This window comes from Aquila chrysaetos, chromosome 16 (genome assembly GCF_900496995.4).
Source record: "Aquila chrysaetos chrysaetos chromosome 16, bAquChr1.4, whole genome shotgun sequence".
NCBI classification, from domain to species: Eukaryota; Metazoa; Chordata; class Aves; order Accipitriformes; family Accipitridae; genus Aquila; species Aquila chrysaetos.
In genome coordinates, this window is record NC_044019.1 from 27,497,104 (window position 1) to 27,519,588 (window position 22,485).

The following is a 22,485-nucleotide window of genomic DNA, read 5'->3' on the forward strand; positions in this document are numbered from 1 at the left end:
TAAATCACAAATCACTGACGGCAGCTGCAGCCTCTGTTTCTTTATCATTCTCTTAAAGACAGGAATTTCAGTGAAAGACGGGAATTTATTAACTTTCCTGGCTGTGCTATGGTAAGTGAAGAGAGATGAAAGGTGGAGTTATGAAAGGGAGAGAAACCAGAGTGGTGTCTGACCTGTGCAAGGAGAGCCAACCTGCTCGGAAGTAAATTATTCAACTGCCAGGTCTTGCCTGCAACTCCAGTGGTGTGAACACACAGGTCAACCCATTCCTATTCAGTTCAGTTTATTGGCAACACATGTAGGTTGGTGTAAGAGGACAGGATTGTTAGTACTGGGGGTGGGTGGGAGGGGGGGTGTAAAAATTTGGTTAAGAAAAACATTTGCCGTTGTCAGAAGAAATGAACTGCATTATATCATGCAGTATTTAAAGGAATTAGAAATGCAAGATAAAATGCAGCAATATATTTCAAATAATTTGATCAACCTGTCATAGAAGATTAAAGTGTTCTTACTAAAAATACTACGACAGCCATGTCAATAATAAAGAAAATATTTATGCTAATTTAAAATTTTGTTAAGGTTTAGCAAGTAAATCACCATGCATATAACAAGCTACAAATGTTAAGAGCTGCTGCTGCATGATCTCAAGAAAATTCATCAGGCCTAATTAATGTGATGGCGCACAGTATCTTTGTTGAGAAAATCACAAGCAAAACAAACAAGAAAAAGTGAAAACCACACAAAATACAAGTTGTTCAGCTTATCCCAGTTCACCAGGGATAAATTTTTCTCATTCCATTAACATGGTACAGGGAAAAATGCCCTTTAAATGAGCAGCATGTGAGCCTTTCCTTGTAGCAGATTTCAGGCAGACTCCCAGAAAGAGTTTGCCTCCCCAAATGCAATTGCTCGATTCAACAGGATCTGGGATGTAGCTTCCTAATCCAGCCTTGGATTTAATTGTGAAATGTGATGAGCTGGAAGGGAACCAGATGAGGAAATAAAACCACAAGAAAGCACGAGCCTGATAAGGTGCTATGAGCACAGTTTACAATGAACAAGACTTAACAGCATGTAGGTATAGCAAGTAACAAAACATTCCCACGAATTTTTTGAGCTGCCTAAATGGGATTATCTTTATATATGTTGGAGAGATTCAATAAAATTAGACTCATTGATATTACAACACATGTTTATGTGCTTTAACACAGCAGATAGGTAGAGCAGAAGCAGATCTTAGGCATCTGTACCAACAATACATTGTGTTTTAAATTAATAGTTTTACTCTAGGATAGGATTCTCTTCCCTCCTTTATGAATACAGATAGCAAAAAAAAAAATTCAACGAAACTGGAAGCACAACAAATGGAAGAATACAAAAGCTTTCCACAACTTACACATTCATAAGTCTTTGCACATTTTGGATAGCCACATGCAAGCAATGCATTAAGATCATAATCTCAGATCAAAACAACCAGGTATCAATTTTGAGTCTCAGTAACAACGCATCATCCCCAGGGAAGTCACTGTTCCCAGGCAAATACATCTTCTCTGATAAAGGGATGGGAGAAAGGAGAATAAAATTGACAGATGTACACAAATCTCAGTGGAGATCTCAAGTTAGAGGAATAGAACCCATGCCAATCAACCAAATTATGCAATGCTTATTTACTTTTGCTGAAAATACACTGACATTTTCATGACAAAAGAATTACAGCAGGAAAAGAAACCCCTAAAAAGGCAGATTCAGACATTTTATGTAAAGGACACTTGACTCCAGCTGCCTCCAGTTGAGCACCTGTGAGACACAGCTGCACAATGCTGACTCCCTGTCATAAAACACATCATCTCTGTGATAGTGTTACCTGTGTTTGCATGCCATTACTGACACTGAGACATGAGCTTTGGACTGGTGTATCAGCGATGCACTGGTTTTACTCTCTGCAGTATACCACAAATGATGACTTGGCCCATTTATTAACGTATTAAAGTATTGAATTTAAGGTCTGCTGACTTGGGTTCTGTGGAGAAGTAAAAAATACTGTCCTTTCTCCGAATCACCACAGAGATATTTGGCACATTATTGGAACTTCATTTATTAATACTAACAAAGCATCTGAGCCACAGATATAAAATCCTTGCTCATGTAACATATTGCAGTAAACAGAGTTACACCAGGCATCAATTTGTTTATTAGTTTGGATTTTCCAGTAAGGATCTACTGCACAGAACATCAGCTATTATTTCCCCAGGGGATTTATTCGGCACTGTATCCCTACTCATAGTATGAATGTAATTTAGGGTCTTCAATTTTTACAAACTTGGATCTGTCTAGAATATAGAAAGTTTAAATACAATTAAAGAAAGCACATATGTTTTTCCCTAACTTTCAAATATGGGTCACGCTGCATTTTGTCATGTGTTTCTTCTATTCACAGCTTGTTCCCTTTGCTGGTGTTAACTGCCTATATACAGGTTAATTAGTCTTCTCCACGTGACCTAGTTTTGTTATCCACAAATTTGTTTGTTTAACCCGATAAATACCATGAAATAATATAATACTAAGAAAATTTATGCCCAAAAAATAAGGTATTGAAAAAGTCATATATACCTATAAAAAGACACTCAGCTACTACAGATCACTAAACCAGCTCTACAAATATGTAGATTGCTATATGGAGAACTGACCTTCCATGCAAAAAAAATAAATTTTAATATGCCCCAAAGCAGTGTAGGGCCATGTAGCCTGTTAAGTGAATTCAAATATTCATATACATAGGGTAGTTGTAACCTCTGTTTGAGTGATCTTTACCCTGAGAAACAGAGTATTTTGATTCAAATGCAATCTCAGACAGAAACAACCCTTCCCTTCGTCCCCCTGAAAATACAAGGTGTATGTCTGTCAGGAATCAAGCAAAGCTAATGTTGCACAGTGTCACCCTGACCTAAGCTAAAATTCCAAGGTGCACCACAGACTTAAAAAGAAAGAAAAGAAAAAAGTATCTGGAACTGTGAAGAGCACATTTGTGCATGTGAAATACCAAAATACTCATTTGCTGAAAGATGTATATGGCTTCCATTAAGCAATTCTTTAATCTCTAGGTGACCAAGTATGCTTTTCTGGCTACATGAAAGAAATAAATAAAAGCAGGGAGCACCAAATAGCTGTAAAAGCCACTATTGGCAATAATCCACAGAGTAAGATCTGAGCAGCCTGACCTCTCTGAGCTATCCTGGGGGATTCCCAAGAGACGTCTTCCTCCAAAGGACAGCTCTGGGTCCTATTTCCTACAGAGGAGGAATCACTAGTTGTCTGCAGAGCTACATCAAATAGCAAAACTTAACATCACTCCCTGATTGTTTCCAAATTAACGTTCAACAGGGTGTAGGAGAAATCTGATGGGAGGAAAGAGGCTGGCAGCAGGGAGCAGCAGGAGAAAGTGATGATTGGGTAAGAAAATGGCAGTTCGAATATGAAGTTGATAAATACAAAGTGACATGGGCAAAACCAGCTCTACACATACAGCAATGGAAACTGAGCTAATTACTGCCATTCAAGACAGACAGTATTTTGTAAATGTCAGTTTTATGTGCTGCATTCACAAGAATAACTAGAATATTAGGAAAGAAATAAAGAACAAAATAAAAGATACTAAGTCACATTATAAATATGTGAAAAGCAAGTCCTGGCCCTATTCTTTCTCTGCCTTCCTCTGCTAGTCTTGAAAGGGCTAGGGTGGAACTAGAAAAGATACAGAAGTTGGCCAAGAAAATAAATATATAAAACAGCTAGCATGCACTGAAGAAGAAAATATATTACAACTTTTTAAGACTGGGGAGAGTTTACTGAGAGGTATGTACCATTCTGAGTGCCCGGAGAAAACGAGCAGAGTACTTCCTACCTCCTCTAATAAAGGAGTAAGAAACAGCAAGTGAATCTCACAAGTTCAAAACACACCGTGAAGCTGAGGAACTTACTGCCACAGGCTGCCATTGGTCACCAAAGCTCAGCATACATTCAAAGTACGACTGAACACGTTCCTGGAGAAAAACCCATTGAGGGCTCTGAAGATACCGCATCACTGCCTCAGTATTGGCCTCAGCTTCAGCTGGGAGAGATACCATGAGCATTATGGCAAAACCATGAATCTAACCTATCCAGTGTTATCTAGCCAAAACCTATTTTGGTTCCTTATTAACAAGCCCACCTGCCATGGCTAGTTTGGCCGTGCCTTGCATTGCAAGTCTTCTCTCTCCATCCACCTCCTACCTCCACTTCACCTTCCTTGACTGCAGTGTGACGTAAGTGGATGCTATCTACACAGCACCTCAACTCCAATGAGTCATATCATTATACTTTCTTATTGGTACTGTGGACATTATAACATTACCAATCACAGACAAATTGGAAGAAATTAATATGGCACTGAAAAGGAGTACAAAGAACATTCTCTGAACATAAATTTTGCAGGCACTTGCATGGAAATTACAACTACTTGATTATTAATATGAAACAGAAAAGGGAATAAATGGTATTGAGGGGAAAACAATAAGGACTATGTTTATAGTAGTATTTTTCAGATAAATCTTCAAAGGACAAATCACATGAGTATCTTGCATGCCTCATTAGTACCAATAAATGCAAACACAGTAGTAAGCAACTCAAATTAAGTATCATCACTAAGTACTAACAGAATCAGTTGCTAATGACCTACTAGCATCATAATTACCAAATTGGATATTTATGCTCATTATCTATTGTTCAATTTGCAAACTATATTTTTAATAGCTTAAAACACAACATTATCAGTAAAAGTCCCACCTGAAAGGTAATGTTTTCAATTAAGAGGTTACTGAGTTTCCCCATAATGCACTAAGGTTTACTTTTAGAGCTCCTAGATGCTCTGAAAACCTGCTATCCATCCAGACATTGTTTCATAAAGAGAGAAGAAAAAAACAAACCCTCAGATTCTCTTCTCCCCAAAAAAAGTGCAATTCCTAAGTGCCTTCCAACAGCTGTCATGCTGGCAATGCATTGTTGCCAGCGCTGACCAGGTTTCCTTACCAAACCGATCAGAGAACTGCGAGGCTGAGGTCAATACACTCCCCAGTCCAACAGTATTCAGATGTCGTGGTCTGGTTTTAACCCAGTCCTACTCGGATAGCATTTGTGGAAATCTTTTTGCATTGTTCCAAGAAGCCTCTTACCCTTATTACAAGCTTCATCTTGGTAGTCACATGCTACAAAGTCCACATAGTACAATATCCACTGTGCAAAAACGTACTTTATCTGTTTTAAACCAATCTACCAATTTCAACCAGAAATTTCAATTTTTAGCTCTCATGTTGCGAACTCAATGAACAACAGTTCCACATACACTTAATCTGCCACCTTCATGATTTTGAAAACTTCATTTCTTTCACACTCAGCCTTCTCTTCTCCAAACTGAAGTCACAGCTTCTTTATTCTCCCTTTGTATCTCACCCAACTCCACTACATCCTTCATGAGATGCAGAGATATATAGTATTAAAGAATTATGTCATACTAAGTGTTTACATAGCAGAAAAATGATGCCCTCAGTCCTCTTCTAAGGACCTTCTTGTTCGTGCCTAACACAGTGTAGATCTCTGAAAATTAAAACCAGCATTCTTTAAAATTAGAACTTGTATATCATAATACAGCAGCTATTGGTATGCAATCCATCCCTCCATAGATGATGGCTGACACGCAGACATCTGAGACCCTGAGAAAACAAATCACGTACCAACTTGAGTTCACCAAGTAACTGTTCTGCACACAGTCTACATGACTGAGCTTTAAATAAAGCCCCTGAAACACAAACGCTCAGAGGAAAGAATGGGACATATTGTAGTATATTTGCCCTATTCTTAAAGCCTTTCCCTAAGCATCAGATACTCATACAACATCATACACTTTTTAAAAAAAAAACATTACTCATATTGACTGCACTATATAAACTGCTTTAAACAATGTTATCAACATCCCTGTGAGGCCTTTTGCTGTTGAAGGACCACACAGTTGTCCAGGAATGATGTAATTCAATGATTTAGATGAGACTTTCAAGGCTTTGTCTATAATTCTTTCAAACCTCAAGTATATCATTGTCATTCTCATCTCAAACTTATATAACGTAATCCCCTTTACCAAGAGGTCTCTGTTACAACATTGATCACCTCTGTTCAACATTAAAATAAAGGACACAGTTACAACATATTTGAATTGTTGCTTATTAAAGGACAGCCAGTGTTTGTGACAATCCCTATAACCAGGTCTAACGCAAGTGTCCTGTAGCTACACACTACCCTTTCTCCTTGCACCACTTAAGTCAGAATAAGCCCAGAAAGTTCAAAGGATGATAATGTTTGACTTTCGGCTTCATCGCTCTTTGGCTCCTCTAGCTTTAGGACTGTTCTGCATGGGGACCAGTCCTACTCCTTCCACCCATGCCTAGCCCTAAGCGATAGCTTCCCTGCCTTTCCCATACTTGCCTGGACTGAAGGTTTTTACAGCCTCTGGTTTTAACTGCCTGTCAAATTTCTGTTGAGAAAGGGAGAAAACTTTTACCAAAGGCTCTGGTAGGTTAGACTTCCCTTATTGCATGGCCATCAATGACATTTACTACAGCAATCTCCTCAGCAACTCTGGAATGCAATCCAGTAAACAAGAAATAAAACACAGAGCGGTTAAAGATTTTTTTCCTGGCAAGGTATAAAGTAGATGTGAACGCTCTGGGTAAGACAAATTAAAATCTAACTTACATATTTCTTTTGCCATAATAACATTTCTAAAATCCTACTGAACCAACCTAACTTTGTTTGCAGCTTCTTTTCAGGAATATGCCAACAGAACTAAAATAACGTTTACTTTGGTAGAAATAAAAGTCAGCAGAAGTTTTCTTCTGCATGCTTCTCCGATCTTGAGTTTAAATGTACTACACAAAAACCTTGTACCTTAATAATGCCTGATTTTGGGATCACTGTCATTACTGTGGCTTAGGATGCAATAGTTAAAGAAGGAGGGGGGAGGGAACAGTTTCAAATGCACATAACTGTCAACTGCTTACACATAATTTAGTTTCACTGGTTTTGAAACACATTTCTTTTCAACCTTTTCAAGAAATTGAAAACAACTGTTCTTAGGCCACCACACTCTTTTCTCTTCACAGAAACCTAAGCATTTTATGAAGGACGGACCACCTTAATGATGTTGTTTAGCAGACCCCACCGAACAGTCCTCGGGGCAACACATTCCATCATGACCTAAGAAATCATGGTGACCTTTGCAATGGAAGAGAAGTGCATGGAAAGGTAATTTCCAGCATTCCAGTGAGTTTTTTTTATATTGCCAGAAGTGACAATACCAACAGTCTCTGCATCTACCTCTGAGAAGCACCAGCCAAGGAACACAGACATCCTGTTGGCATTCACCCGGCCTAACAACTGATGGGTGCACCCAGAATATTTTTTAACCACTTTAGTGACTCTTCTGAAAGCATTATAATTTAGTGAGCTTCCAGGAATTTGCCACACTCTTGTCCTTTTTTAAGAAAGCCTGAATTAAAGGCCTGTCCCCATTATCAGCCAGTCCATTAATTAAATGATCCACATGCAGAAACTAGAGCAGGAATTTACACCCCCCCTGGACAGGGCTACATGTTCTTTTAGCAAAATGCTTTACACTAACGAACAAGTGATTTTGGTCTTCCTCACACACAGGTGAATTAATGAAGAAATTTTGGAGAATGATTAGCTGATTATCATCAGTAGAAAAAAAAAAACTAGCGTGCAACATTCAGGAAATAAATTTTTTCAGGAAAAACAAATTCAACTACACTTTTCTCAGCTTCATAAACTATTTACCAGCAAACTTTTAGCTGACCACTTCGGGCAGATCGAATACCAGGCAAATTACGGCCAAACAGACATCAAGAAGGCGCTTAGTGCATTCTCTGCCCCTAAGCAAGACAAAAGTAGACCTAGGTATATGCCAAAAGGTATCTCTTACTTGTTCTTACAAGTGTTCAGTGACAGAGACTCTACTAGCTCCCTAAGAAGTCTGAAACAAAAATAAGCATTAACCAAATAACCCTTACACACACAGGTAGCATATAAGGTGTGGCATTCACTGCACCAACTTCTCAGACTTTCACATGACAGAAATATCAAGTATGTAAGATACTCATGAAGCAAAAATGTATAAAATGTTTGGTTTTTTTTTTTCCCTGCAGCCAATTACAGCCAATATTTATGGTTACCTAATAAAGTCACTTCAATGATTACATGACTTTTTCTAAATGCGTGATAGTATTCAAGTATTTCATACAAATTTATTAATTCGTTTTGAAAGAATATTAGCATGGTTTGAACTGACAAAATTATGCCCATACTTTATTACACCAGGATTATATATACTGATTACTTTCTCCAGCTCTATTGCTGTTTTTTTTTTACACTCCATTTTTATATTATTTTTAAGGCAGACAGCTTTCATGGCAAAACCAATGTTCTCTACCGTACGCAGCAGGACAAAATGCCACCTGTTTAACACCTCTAGGTGCTACTGGAGCACAAACATTTTTGTATATATTTGCAACTAGCAATGCAACATTTGTATACAGTTTGTGAGAAACTGATAAAATTAATCTGTGGGTGAAGCATAGAGACTGAGCAGACGGAAACATAAGATGTTTAGGAAATCAAGAACTTGTGCATCAGCCGAAGGGCCAAAAGGGACCCAAGCTCTCCCACTGATGTGATTCCACAGACTCAACAGAAAGTGAGTCTAAAGCACAAATGAAATTTGTTGTTCATTTTCATACTGAGCTTTATTTTCTTGTTGTTTTGCATCTGTGAATCCAATCTACAATCACAGAATTTCTTTATTACTCAGGGAAAGATGTAATATTTACACGGAAATCTGAAGACTTTATCTCTTAACCAGCTGGCATATAAATAAAGGTCTGGAAAACAAGGAATCTTGCTCACTCTTCTGGTCACCAGTTGAATAGATGCCTTTCAGAGGTGACGTATTTAAACGTTTGTATACGTGATGCTTCTCACTCGACAAACTTTTTAAAAAATTATGATTTATGGTTACTTACTGAGAGATCACAATAGAATAAACTGTTTACCAAAAAAAAAAAAAAAAGGAAAAATAGCCCAAATTTCCAAACTGAAAAGCTAAAGCTACCATCTAGTTCAAGCAGTTGAAAAAAAAAAAAAAAGAGAGAAAGATATTAAAAAGTAGGTTTCGAAGTAAGAGTTGACAGAACTGAAGAAAAGCTGAAAGACTGAACAGTAATTTCACAAAAAAATTCAGCTGTAGCCAAATGGTAGGAGAGCTAAGAGGGAAAAAAATAAGAACAAAATATTTTGCAATGACATTGTGGAGCAAGGCTTGGGTTAACGATTACACTGATATGCGACATAAACTACAAAAAGGCCATTAATTAGACTACACTTCATGTGACCATTTTACACTCCTAGATAACCAGTAAGGAAACGTTGATATGTGAGGACCTCAGCACAATCTCATTTTCAGTTCAGGTTAAAAAGTATAGAATCTTAGGTATCAATAAATATGAATATAATGAATATACAACTACACATGTAATTTTTCACTACGCAATATTCTTTCATGGAGTTTTACACCTTCTTTGTGAATCTAAAGTCTCATGTGAGGAAAGTTTCATAGTAATCCTCAGAGTTTTAGTCCAGCTTTATTGACAGAAGAGAAAGTCGTACCAAATAGGTGGATTACCACAGGAGAGAAAATTTCAAGGAAGTGTTTAAGTTTTCAGTTGAACTTTAAAAAAGGCTCCTCTTTCTCTTTTCTGCCTTTGAAACATAAGGAAGGTTTTTATTTCAAGAACTCATTAAAAATGAAGATCATGTCCTCAACAGAAGGGAAGGAGGAAAAGCCATCAGACACAAGAACACTGTTGTATATAGACATTTGGGATTAGAAATATAATCCACTGGAAACCAAAGAAACAGTGACACACTATGATCCAACTCCATGGGATATAAGCCACTGCACTGCCATCGCACATCTGTGGGAGGTATCACTCTCCTCGGGAGAAAAACCAAAGAATACAGCATTATTGGGATATCATAGGAAGGGGAACAGGAGAAAGGAGAAATGTAAAAAAGCAAAATACTACCTTGGACTGTTTTTTGTAGTATGGATCTTTTAGGGATCTAGACATATTTTCTTCCATGTGGCATTTAAAGGCTGCTTCACGTGCCTGCTCTTTGCATTAATGCTTGTGATTTGAAGTCGGCTCTGAGGTGGCATAACTAACTGACCTCAGCAGAGCTGTTGACACCAGCTGAGGACCTCGAAGTATGTAAAATAAACACTTGTTCCTCAAATGTTTTTCACGGGTTTTGAAGTCTAAAAATTTCACATTGCTTTGTTCTGCACATTCATTTTACAGATGACTGACAAGCTAAGCAGCATTCACAGTGATACAAAAACATGACCTTCCAAACCTGACTATAAAAGTGTAAAAGCCAGAGTAAAAAGCAAAATTTGTCAAAAGCTAAGTTCTATCTTGATAACATTTTCAAATATTTGTTTAGAGGTAACCTTCACTATCAGATAAACACTATGCTGATGGCAAGGTGAAGCACACTTTTCTCGTTCACACAGCAAGAGCATTTAAAAAAAAAAAAAAAAAAGGCACGTTTTTTCTTCTGTAATGTTTTTTCATCAGATGGAAAAATGGTATGTCCAGTTCAGTTTTGCAGGTGGAGCTTGTGGTGTTTGCAAAGCATAGATGACACCTCAACTACAGGCTGGTAAGCTGGCAGACATCAGAGGACAACTGTAAAGATGGTATGCAGCGACTATCAGCAGCAGTGGTAGTCGTAGGAAACTTTGAAACTAAGGTCAGACTGCAGGAGGAGAGGGATGGTTGCATCTCTGTCACCAGCTCTCATTCCTCACAGAGTTGTAACTACACAGAGGACAGCACTGAGGGGATCTCAGACTTATAGCCAAGGGAAAGGAAACAGAAAAAACAGCATCTGCAGGTGCGAGACAACCTCTGTGGGGTGAAAGGCCAGGAGGGATATTTAGTGTTGACCTTGAGATCACTCTTCCCTCACGTGAGAAGCCTCTTCCCTGTATGACCTTACCTTGCATCCAAGAGCAGTCGTTCGTATGGCGGCTGGTGCCCACGAAGGCGAGCCTGCAGACCGCTTCTCCCTCTTGCTGGGTTTGTGCTTTCTGATGGGGAGCAGATGGATCGAAGAGGCTGTAACAGGGCTGAAAGTGAGAAACGGGAAAAGCATTAAATTTCTGTGGGCTGTTGACTTCCCAAGCAGGTTTGAGGCCCATTTTAGAGAGAAGACGACGGCGAACAGAGCAGCCAGCCTTCCACCTGGAAGCTCCTCAGATCCTCCCCTCTCAAGCCAGAGAGTCACCAGAGCACAAATGCAGAATTCTATGGGATACAGGAGCCAAGTCTGCCCTCCCAGCCAAGGGGCCACCACTGCGAGCTCAGGCGGGAGAGTGAAAGTCACCATTGCAGAGATGACTGAGCCACATGGAAAGAAGGGCTCTTCAGAAGGACCATTCTCTATTCACCACTGAAGGCACTTAAACCACTAAAGTTAGGTGAATTGAAACCAACCCTTAATTAAACGTATTTTAAAGCAGTAAAGCCCTGTAAGCCGTTCAGTACAGGCCACAATTTTGCCTTGGTTCCTCGCCCTGCTTCATTATGATAGCAGGCAGTGAAAAAACCAAAAGGGTGTCTCTGCTTGAGTCCTCATCTAGATCCCTCCTCTCAGGAGCCCACAGCTGACACATCTTGCTGATCCTAATATGCTTATAAACTGCAATTGCCTACGGTAGACAAGCCTTGTCTACCAAAAAACATTGCCATTTCATTTTAAACTTTTCAACTTTTTCAGGTCTAATCTGAACAGCGTAACAATACGTGATAGGAGAGGGGCAATGACTAAGCTGAACTAGGTCTTTGTGTACACACCAACTTTTGTTGCTCCCACAGCAATTCCAGCTTGTGGGAGTTAATACAAGACATTCTTACTGAAAAATATATAAAACAACCAAGGATAAAGTAAAAAAAAAATAATTGGCCAGCAGTCACATTTCTTTTTATTATTCCTAGGAAGAGACAAAGGGTAACAAAGGCAATGTGAGTATCAGTAGTAGGAAAGTGTATCATCTTCTTGCTTACGTTTTTCAAGCTATAATATGCTTCAGAAAATCCTATCTTAATATTTCCTGGAGAAGACAGAAATCGTACAGTCCACTGCACTGATGGTAGGATCATTCTGCAGTCTTATTAAAGTAATGTATAATAACAAAACTAATAACAATATACTACACCAAAGTCATGTCCTATGAGAATACTGCCTAATTGGATAGATATCATTTAAGAGAGACACAATGTTTCATACAACTACAATCACTTATAGCGTACTTAAAAATCTATTTTCAGAAATAATGGCTACAGATATGTATACACGCTAGACTAAATTAATGGGCCAAATTACTGAGCTTGCTACGGTGATGACATGCTGTAAGGGGAACTTAATTGGAAAGCAGCTGGTCTGAAAGAGCTAGTGGAAGATTTCCACAGGTCAGTTACCTGCCAGTTTAAAATTTACTCTTACCGCTAACATCAAAGCTGTAAGGACATGTCCTAGGAGTAACCTGAAGGCTGGCAAGTGGTACAAGTTTTATTACACTACATTTTTCATCAGCTCAGGTCTTTTGAAAGTCCTCTCCAGAGAGGAGGCGAGCGGCAGCGGCAGACTTCTGATTCCTCCTCCTCGTCTGCAGCATGGCAGTGGGGCACGACTCAGGTGGGAATCCCTCTGGTTTCATAACTGCATAAGGGGCGTTCCATGGCGGAGGAACTCAGTGCACTCTTTTTGATTAATTGAAAAAAAACTCCATATGTTACAGTGGTCAGTAAAACATTAGAAAATAGTGGGGAAATGGGAAAATGCTAATACACAACAATTTTAACCAAAATGTGACTGTTAGCCTAAATGCAACATGGTTTCCAGTGACACACCCTATTCACATCACTCTCACTGGAAAATCTGCTTTCAAAATATACCTATGAGGAACATCAACAAAATTCACTAACAGCCTACTGCACATCACAGTTTCTGCAATCAGCCCTCCTTTTAAATTAGGTTGATGGGATATGAGCACAGGCTTTTCTCATTACAAAAGCATCTTTTTGTACCCAGAAAAGTCATATCTCAAATTCTTTAATTATATGCCTGGTTTAATTATAGCCTACATTTTGGTTAAAAATTAGATTGGAGCCAGTGTATAATGCACTGTCAGTGACACCTTAAGCTACCAAGACAACTGATCCAGATTTCTTATTAAAAAAATTCTGAGAAGAGACACTTTAAATGTTTCCCAAGAAGGGGTAAGTAACTTTGAGTCTGTTATACTTAAGTCAACATCATAGACTTTTAGCTGCAGAATTAACTAACTGTGACTTTTACAGCTTAACAAAGAAACTGAACACCAGTTCAACCAGAAATGCAGAAAGCCAAAGGGTGTAGAAGTAGCAAAGCTAAATTTGGGAAAGAATTTTACATTTCTTATGGGGTGGGAAACAGAGACATTAGTTTTCACCAGCAACAGAGATTCTTTTACCAGCAGGATTAAATACATGGCATTTTAAGGACTTTTTCTGACACTTCTCTTGTTGCCTTTTCCACTGATTGTTTTTACCTACATGTCCCACATTAAGGTCAGCAAACACTTTCTCTCTGGTTATGATTAACATAATGCATCATTTTAACTGTGGCAGGCTTCACTCTTTGTCGTTTCTCTCCATCTCTACTTCTCTCCTTCTTTAATACGTCATCTTTGTTTCTTTTTCTCACCTACCCTTTTTTCCCTCAGTACTCTAGTTGGGCTTCATTCCAGCTGTGACTGTGTCCATCAGTGACTGTTGGCTTGTGTAAATGACCCAGTAACAGATCTCCCTACCTGAGACTTAACAATGTGAAAGGATCATCTGCAGAAGTCACAAACTATTCAAAATACACAGCCTCTTCTTGCATCTCCAGGTAAAAGTCATGACGGTGGAATGGTTGGATGATTTAAAATATTTCCATTGCAGTGTTAACACAAATTAAAGGAGGAGTATCTTGATAATCAGAATAAGGACTGTTGAACATATTCTCTGTTATACTCTGGTGATTAAACTTTAAATTTAGAACTTAAACTGCTGGTTTCATAGCTTCACAGTCTCAGTGTTGAACATAAAAATACCATTTAACTAAGTGTTTTTTCTGAGGTTCACTTTCAAAATTTACTCAGACAGAGTAAATATCCTCTGTTTGTAATTGCAAGGATGTTCGTCCCAGAACCGCATTTCCATAACAACTGCATCCTCATTACAATTCTCAAATTTTGTCAAGTACTTGCTCTGCTGATATTTTGTCAGTAAAGTTTAATTAAACAAAAAGCACGCATGCACTATGAATCTGAAATTGCAACGATGAACCGGTGTACATGGCTAAGTATAACAGCGTTACCGAAACCTAAACCAGAGACATTTACAATCCAAACGCTGGAATAAAATGGTTTAAATCAATTATATATGACAACCCCTGCTACATGAAAGTGCAATAACAGTTTCAGAAGAATGACACCATAGGTCCTGAATATTACAGCTACAGCTTTACTAGTAAACATAATAGGCCAGAGATTGTTTGCGACTAAATTGCCTGAGCTCTCACTAGCATGTGTTATGCCTGCTCACCCCAGGATCCCAGAAAGCGAGTGAACGGGCACAACTCAGGCACTCAGAGACCCGAGGCTCCATCTCCGACAGACAGTCTGGTCACTGCCGCTCCGTTTTGGAAAGGAAGCGAGCTCAGGTGAGCGGGAGGGAGCTGTGCCTCGGGGACGGAGAACAGCCACTGGCCTATTTTATTTAATTGTAAAGGCATGGTCTCTGGTGCCTCTAAGGCGTTGGCACAACACTTCTTGCATCGTTCAGCATCCTCTCATTAAGCACCCTATTGCTCAACCATGCATAGCTATGGAGTTCTTTGCAGCACGCTTACACTGCTGAGCACAATGCACATTTCCCCATATGCTACAACGGACCCTACACACGAGAAGAATAAATGCTCAAGAGTGAACATGGGTGCATTTCTCTCCCATGCTTCTTTCCATCAAAAAGACACAGTAGCCTACCTGGTTTCTAAAAACTTAGCTGGTTTGCAGAAAAAGGGTTTGTTTGGGGTTTTTTTAAGTGAGAGATCATATATTGTTTATTTCCAATACAGAAATTTAATAGAAACCATGTTGAGCATGAAATACAGCTACCATATCTCAGACATCAGACAGAACCATACGCTAAATGTGTCATAGCAAAGAAAATCAAAATGCTTTTTCAAACGTAATTTGAACTTAAATCTGATCCAGTTTGCCTTATGTTTTATCTTACCATTTAGAAGTAGATCTTTATTTGTAGCAACAGAAATGTTGTACACTGTTTTCCCCTCCTTCCTGAAAGAAAGGACACGTTAAAGCTGCTATATTGAATCATCAGTAACAGTGGCACCTTCTGTTTGCTCCTAAGGAGTCCAGAATATGCATTTCTAACCAACAGTGTAATGCACTCCAGCAGCACACAGTATTTGCAGTACTGCTGATAATCCTGTTTTCAAAGACTGTGAGCGCTTTCAGATAGGGATAGCCCTTCCACGCTATGGCATCTGATCCAAAGTAACCCTGTGCTGGCTTACAGACTCACTGACTTGAAGGCAGCCTATTAAAACAAGACCTAAGTTCTGGGCAAACGATGCATATCAAGGGCTCATTTCAGACCCCAGGTTTTTAACATGAATTAAACCTCATCTGCTTATTCTTAAAGATAGAATGACTGTGTCAAATACATATACTCAGCATCTCTGAGATGCCAGTGACAATCATGTCCACAACCAAGCAGGAACCCAAGAATTTTTATTCTCAGCATCTCTGACATCAAGCAAAAACACTTGTGTAAACTGCTGGCAAAGCGCCTGTGTTGTATCCTTGTCTACTGATTGCTCCATACAGAGACTCACAGCCTGATCTTTCAGTTCATACACAAAGCTCTGTGCTAGGGAAACTGAAATCCAGGGTCAGCTACACTGCTACCCTAGCTCCAATGACATCATTTTCACCTGGTTTCCCTGTATTCCTCAAGATCTGCAAGTACCTGTCCACAGGTATAGGTACTTCCCCTGAAATTTCTGTAATGTGTTAGATGCTGTGTTCATAAATGATCACAACAAGATCGGTGCTGGCAAGTTGAGTGTAAGTATATACCATGCTAAGTTTGTTCATTTTTAAATAAAAAAGCAATGAAGCCTTTTATTGAAGTATAAAGACTGAAGAGAGAAACTGGTTAGAAAAATCACCATCACCGTATTTTTAAATTACTGTTCTTTCCTGGCTGAACTGAAAAATGCAGAAAGTAAACAGCAGTGCTGAAAGTAGTTTATATTTTCAGAATTCTTGGTTTGTGAATTCCAGGTGCTACTTCTCAGGCAGGCAGGAAAATTAGATTCCAAAAAACATTGATTTTAGCATGACAGTGTTTTTCTGAAGTTAATGACATGCAAATCATTATGCATGTATTTACATTTTTGATTAGGACGAGATTGAGACATTAGAAAATAGAGCAATGATCCTGTAGGTTTCAGCAAAGATGTTTCAGATATGCAAGAGACATGAATAACACAGAAGAAATAAGCAAAGGTCAAAAAAAAGTATTAAAAGGCTGAAGACAAATAACTTTACTATCCTTACCAAAGAGTTCACAGTATCCAGGGTGCATACTTTTTTAATTAATGGAAAACTACTTTGATGGGAAGACCTATGTCACAGTGGGGCTCTGAGGGGCTTCTCTGGAAACTCGCAGTTCTGTTACACAGTCAACGCTCATCAGACTCCCCAACATAATAGTCTGACCACAGAAGCAGTGAAACTGAAGTCTGCCAATGAAACTTAAGAAAGAAATTTGATCAAGCCATTGGAGTCTCTTGCATAATTCACTTTCTCTTCTTGAACCACTCTTCGCTGATCTGGAGGAGCACCACGCCGCCCAGCCCTCCTCCTTCCTCGCATCCCAGATACCCTACAGACACCTTACCTGAGGCACATCCCAAAAGGCTAAAGCCGCAGGACCACCCACTCCAGGAACACAGTGCAAGGAAGAGAAGTACTACTTCCAAGATGCAAACTACTCAGAAAGTGCTTTGGCCACCAGCTGCGAGCAGCCCACAGTGAGAAATAGTCAAAGTTATTTCTAAGAGGGGGATCTAAGAAGTAACCCAGGGGTTACAGCATCTGAGAAATCTGTAAGCTAAAGGAAAACAGAAAACTTGAATAACCTCAGCTGAGAGACAGAGAAGCACAAGTGTGGGAAAAAGAGAAAAGTTGGGATGGAGGCAGGGGATAATCAACCTGAAGAAATTAAAATTTATTTTTTTCCAGACCTAACAGCAGGGGAAAGCATGAATGCTGTGGGATAAAACAAGGGCTATCAAAAGACCTAGTCAGAATCAATGCAAAGAATTTGTCAGATGGCCCTGACTCTCAGCCGTATCTTCATGTGCTTTGAATTCTAGTTTACAGCAAAACACCTGGAAAGGATGCACAGGAATAATGCTGCATTTGGCCAGTCTTCAAGCCTGGCTACCTAAGTTCAGCTGCTACTTTTTTCAACTTAGTTCTTCTAAACCATCAGACCAATTGTGGCTAAAGAAGAAATACCAAAGCTGCACTGTAGTTTGGAGGTGCTGCGGAAAATCATTGCAAATGCCTCGGTGGTGCTTATACCTAATATATGTAACATCATATGGGCCATCAAATCTGGGACTGGGAAAAGTGTTGCCCCTATTCACAAGGGTCTTTTGAGGACATTTTGCTTCCTTCTACAAGACCAGGAGGGCTTCTCCTAACTGGGATCTGGCTATCCTGCTCACCCCCTCCTGACACTGCAAGGAACTGACCATGACAACATCTCTGTTTCCCTATGCTCTCTTTGTGGTTTCTGCTCTCATTTGATTTCTGGGGGATTAACATATTTGGCCTAACTGGAGTCCTTGGATTTTTAATATAGGAGATATGGGCAAAGTTAATATCCTATGACATCCAGGAGGACAGCTGGGACTTCAGTGTCTTGGAACTGTGAAATGTACGTAGGTCTGTTTAAACTCACTACATTTCAGAGATGCTGAGGACCTGTCAGCTTCCACTCAGATCCACACCCAAGTCCAAAAATTCTTACAATGGTATCCAGCAACAGATCCAAAAATTTAACAGCAGGTACTCCCGTTCACTAATTGTAGTTACAACTTTTAAACAGAACAGACACCTGAAAAGGATGGATCCATACTTTAACCCATTTTCTTGCTGTCTCCTATTACATCTAAGCTGGTGGATATGGAAGTGCTCTCAGTTTCCCACTGCAGACAGGAGGTGGGCTGTTCATCAGCACTTTACTGAGCCCAAAGACCACGCTCCACGCAGACCACGCAACAGCCACTGCTGCTTTGTCTGTGTACTCCCTCAGGTATAACAGTGCTATGTGCTATTCTCTATTACTTGTTCCACAATGACAAGCAGATTAAGGCCACGCTGTGCTAGGTGATACAAATGTATTATAAGAGGAACACGAGACAAGAAGGACGATGTTGTTTATTGATTCTCATTCTTCACAATCACAGGCAATTAGGCAATCACAAGTCTAATTCAGACAGGGCCACAGGAAATCTAATCCACCCGCCAACGCACAACAGGTTTTAAAGTAACGTTCTGTACCAATAAAAATAACATAGCATACCATAACAAACATAAACACCTAAAGACATAGCTAAAGACCTCAGGAAGAAAGTGGGAAAGACTAAAAGTATTATCAATTATAATCTCTACCCTGAAGTACTTCTTCAAGTAAAACACAAAAAGAAAAGCTGCAAAAAGGCCTACCACTAATTATATATTTATTCACAAGAGAGATGAGGTACTGTAAAACCTACATTAAAGTCTCACACTGCTGAATTGCATTTCAGCCTAGTTACCTCCCAAGACTTTGATTATTTTAATGTGTTATTGTGTTTTTAATACGAGCAAAGAAGAGCCCTGCTATTTCACAGTTAAGTCACAACCTTGATCCACAAATAGCTTTAAACAAAGATAGCATTTGTTTTTGAGGACTTTATTTCCACCCCCCCACAGAGACTCCCTTCAACAAGGCAGGTTATTCCGAGAGGAGTTAAACAGAGCCAAGACCACAGGAAAGGAGAAAAGGAAGATCTATAAAAGGAAAGGATGTAAAAACTTCTGGGAGAAGAATAAATTCACGGGTGCGTTCAGTTACTCGCAGGGAGGTTTTGTGACTTCTCCTGCGTTAAAGAGCAAGGCCTGCTTACACAGGTGTTTTGGACTAAACATGCCAACAGCTCACCAGCAGTCGACTCAATTTCCCACTGCTTTTACCACTCCGTGGGGCCCTCGGGAAGCACTTTCCCGATATTCATGCTCCGATCCCGTTCCCCTCTCCTACCTCATCCCGCCGCTCCTCTACCTGCCCGCGGAATCACCCAAACTCACGCCGAGGGAAGGTCGCCCTGCTTCGAGCGAGGATTTAGCGTTCCCTACTTCTTTGCTTACTTCTGCCTTCCTGCCCTCTTTCCTTCTGAGAAAAAAAGTCAGGATTGCGCCCGTACCCCCCACCTTCCACCCGCACACGCTGCACCTGACAGCCGGGTCCACCCGGGTACCTGCCCAGCCCACACCTCGTCCTCCCCCCTTGGCCACCTCCTCACCGCCCCACACACACCTCACCGGCCCCAAACCTGCCGCTTCACCGCTCCCAGCCCCGGGCTGGCGACTTCTTCCAGCCGACCGACAGCTCTTGCCCCCCCCCCCCCCCCCCCACCCCGCCACCCCCGGGTGCCGAACTACGCCGAGCTAACGAAACTCCGCCGGCAAAGTCAAGGGGTTGATGGGGAGCCCGCCTTGCAGGCAGCTCAGCTTCATGGGCTTCCAGAGCAGGGTGGGGGGGGAGATCCCTTACCGAAGCTCCCCCCCCCCCCCCGACTCCCCGGTTCCACCTGCCTCCATGCAAGGCGAGGCGGGGCGGCAGCCACCGACCCCCCGGACGGGGCAGAGCCGATCCCTCGAACCGCCTGCCCGGCAGGACCGTACCCGCATCACACACTCCGCGGGGCAAAACCGGCGGCCGCGGTCCCTGTGTCCCCCCCCCCCCCCCCCCTCCCCGGGCCGTGCCTACCTGTCGCGGGGCGCGGGATAAGGCGGGAAGCTGTGAGCGGGCAGCGGGGGACAGCGCTCCCCTCACGTCTCGCCGCCTTCACCGTCGCCCGGGTTCGGCGGGGCCGCGTTTCTCGGGCTTGAGGGGGGGAAGAAGGTTTGGAGGAGGGAAAGCCGGGCCGGAGAGCCGTCGTCCCCCCCCCCCCCCCCCCCGCCCCGAGCTCAGACAGGCAGCGCCCGCCTCACCGCCCCGGGGCCGGCCCCCGTCTCCCCCGCCCCGGTGCCCGCCGCCGCGCTTACCGGCTCCTCCCGCCGAGGGGCCGCCGCCGCCGCTGCTGCTGCCGCCGCCGCCACCGGGCGGGTCGCGCCGAGGGAGAGGCGGCACCGGCGCTGCCCTCTGCCCTCCTCCCCCGGTTGCCGCTACGGCCCCGCAGAAGCGAGAGGGCGAGGGGCACCCCGCCGGGATACCCGCATTTTCGGCGGGGCTGGGTCAGTCCCCGTAGCCCGGAGGGCTGGCCGGCAGCTCAGCCAGCGCCGGTCCCTGCCTACTCAATCATCTTGGGTTTTTAATTTTTAATCTTGCTTCCCCCCCCCCCCCCGCTCCTCCTCCTCTTCCTCAACCGCTAACTCCGCAGCTAGTAGGGGCGAACACCACAGCCGCGGCGAGAAGGCAGAAACTTCTCCCGACACATTGATTTCCCAGAGGAACGGAAGGCGTCAGGCTGAAGCCGTGAGGAGATCCACGCGCGGGGTGGGCGCGGGGACCACCAGTCTCAAGGTGAAAGGGGGAATCCTGGATGGAGATGTGGGCTCGGGTGCCGCGGGGAGCACACGGGCCACGCGTGGGACGCGCTGATCTCGCGCGCGACGCCGTTTCTCCACATCTTCTCAGGCATCACGTACCTGCAAATCCAGGGGGGCAGCTACGGCTCCGGCAGGTAATCCCCAAAAAAACGCACCGCAGTTTGTGACGGAGCGGGCTGAATCTCCGACAGCTCGCTTTGGTAAACGCTCATTTCCAACTAGGATCGCCGCCAAGCCGCTGAAAGGATCGGGAGACGTGAGAACCGGAGTTTGAGTCCTTGATGGATGCAACAAAGTTAGGACCAGTAGTCGGTGAAATGCCATCCTAAAAATGCCATGTCTTTGACTTTTTTTATCCCCGAACCCAAATGACACCAATTTTGAATCAATAATGCCACTTAGTGCAGATTTCAACTTACTCCATGCAAGAATATGGATTTTAGACCACTTGAAGGAGTTGACCCTTAGGCACAATGCCACACTGAACTTTAACAACAATGACTCTCACTATATTTTTTCTGTATAAGCCGTTTCAAAGTAAATAGAACAGAAAATAAATGTAAATATCTTCAGCAACTCACTTTTGGACTTCTACTGCTTTGTATAGTTACAAAACTTTTTACTACAGTAGCTCTCAATCGGCTCTTTTTAAACAAGAAACGTCCTTGAAAAGGAGAATATTCTTTAATATACACAGAGCAACTACATTACCTCATAAATATTAATGAACATTAAACTGCGTGCCATGAAAATAATTTTCATGCAAGAGGTCTTATGCACATAGGTGCATTCGCTGGCAAAGTTCACACGTAATTCTCCCTACTGGTTGCAAGTCCTTGGTAATACATGGAGTTCTTTCCTTTTAGATATAACGAAGGATGCTGGGAATGCCTAGCTCTCAAAATGTAACATCGTTATAGGAAATTAAAAGCAAACAAAAACAACCCAGAAGGCAAGCAAGCAAACAGAAAGAAGGCTATTTGATTTGAATGGGAATTTCCTACCTCTTCTAAACTGATTTACCCATCCCTACATTTTGCTCTTTAAATTTTAAAGCATCTGAACATTTGTTCTGTCAGTTGAGAAAAAATGGACTTACTTAAACTCATGTTAGATCCCCGGGGGATATCATGGGGAAAATAGGACAGCAGTGCTAAGAAGAAAAACTCCATCTGCAGCATGTTTTACAATTAAAAACTTGCAAACGGTGAACAGCAACAACATAAAAAAAAAAAAAAAAATTGAAAAGTGTTTCATTCTGTTCTATGCTGTAATTCAAAACTCAGTATTGTATCCAATGACCAGTGTACAAAAAGTGCAAATGAAAATTACTTACATCAGTGGCAATAGCTGACAGCTGCTCTGCATGAAGTGCATAA

The 22,485-nt window shown here is 41.6% G+C and overlaps 1 protein-coding gene across 6 annotated transcripts in view; it reads right to left on the reverse strand.

Annotated features, from left to right (window-relative positions):
- SHANK2 (SH3 and multiple ankyrin repeat domains 2) overlaps nt 1-20,453 on the reverse strand; it is a 365,112-nt gene extending 344,659 nt beyond the window's left edge. For 5 of the 6 annotated variants that reach the window (XM_030038580.2, XM_030038579.2, XM_030038578.2 and 2 more), the window contains exons 1-2: nt 20,325-20,453; nt 11,164-11,293 (exon numbers count right to left, since the gene is read on the reverse strand). The gene's annotated coding sequence lies outside the window, so the exon portion shown is untranslated. Of the gene's footprint in view, nt 1-11,163; nt 11,294-15,488; nt 15,551-20,324 lie in introns of all 6 variants that reach the window. The other variant, XM_030038575.2, reaches the window with a different exon arrangement.
- Nucleotides 20,454-22,485: the final 2,032 nt, after the last annotated feature.